The following is a 1,256-nucleotide window of genomic DNA, read 5'->3' as shown; positions in this document are numbered from 1 at the left end:
AACAGAATTGCAAGTTCCATGGACTTCCAATGGAAGATCCTCATCAGTTTTTAGCTGAGTTCTTGCAAATCTGTGACACTGTCAAGACCAATGGGGTAGACCCTGAGGTCTATAGACTTATGCTATTCCCTTTTGCTGTAAGAGACAGAGCTAGAATATGGTTGGACTCTCAACCTAAAGAAAGCCTGGACTCTTGGGAAAAGCTAGTCAATGCCTTCTTGGCAAAGTTCTTTCCACCTCAAAAATTGAGTAAGCTTAGAGTGGAGGTCCAAACCTTCAGACAGAAGGATGGAGAATCCCTCTATGAAGCTTGGGAAAGATACAAACAATTAATCAGAAAATGTCCCTCAGACATGCTTTCTGAATGGAACATCATAGGTATTTTCTATGATGGTCTCTCTGAACTATCCAAGATGTCTTTGGATAGCTCTGCTGGAGGATCTCTTCATCTGAAGAAGACGCCAACAGAGGCTCAAGAGCTGATTGAAATGGTTGCAAATAACCAATTCATGTACACTTCTGAAAGGAATCCTGTGAACAATGGGACTAGTCAGAAGAAAGGAGTTCTTGAGATTGACACTCTGAATGCCATACTGGCTCAGAACAAGATATTGACTCAACAAGTCAATTTGATTTCTCAAAGTCTGTCTGGAATGCAAAATGCACCTGGCAGTACTAAGGAAGCTTCATCTGAGGAAGAAGCTTATGATCCTGAGAATCCTTCAATGGAAGAGGTGAATTACCTAGGAGAACCCTATGGAAACACCTATAATTCTTCATGGAGAAATCACCCAAATTTCTCATGGAAGAATCAAGAGAGACCTCAACAAGGTTTCAATAACAATAATGGTGGAAGAAACAGGCTTGGCAATAACAAGCCTTTTCCATCATCTTCTCAGCAACAGACAGAGAGTTCTAAGCAGAATACCTCTGACTTAGCAACAATGGTCTCTGATCTAATAAAGACCACTCAAAGTTTCATGAATGAAACAAGGTCCTCCATCAGAAATTTGGAAGGACAAGTGGGTCAGCTGAGCAAGAAAATTACTGAACTCCCTCCAAGTACTCTTCCAAGCAATACAGAAGAAAATCCAAAAGGAGAGTGCAAGGCCATCAACATGGCCGAATTCTGGAAGGAAGAAGAGGCAAAGGACGCCACTGAGGAAGACCTCACTGGACGTCCACTGGCCTCTAATGAGTTCCCCAATGAGGAACCATGGGAATCTGAGGCTCAAGATGAGACCATAGAGATTCCA

General features: G+C 42.3%; 1 non-coding gene across 1 annotated transcript; it reads right to left on the bottom strand.

The window, feature by feature from the left end:
- Positions 1 to 251: 251 nt before the first annotated feature.
- LOC130965041 (small nucleolar RNA R71) lies at positions 252 to 359 on the bottom strand. Its single transcript, XR_009081099.1, has one exon. It is a non-coding gene; the product is annotated as a small nucleolar RNA R71 (small nucleolar RNA).
- Positions 360 to 1,256: the final 897 nt, after the last annotated feature.

This window comes from Arachis stenosperma, chromosome 2 (assembly GCF_014773155.1).
Source record: "Arachis stenosperma cultivar V10309 chromosome 2, arast.V10309.gnm1.PFL2, whole genome shotgun sequence".
NCBI lineage: Eukaryota > Viridiplantae > Streptophyta > Magnoliopsida > Fabales > Fabaceae > Arachis > Arachis stenosperma.
The sequence above is the reverse complement of the archived record's forward strand: the minus strand, read 5'-3'. Positions and strand labels throughout refer to the sequence as shown.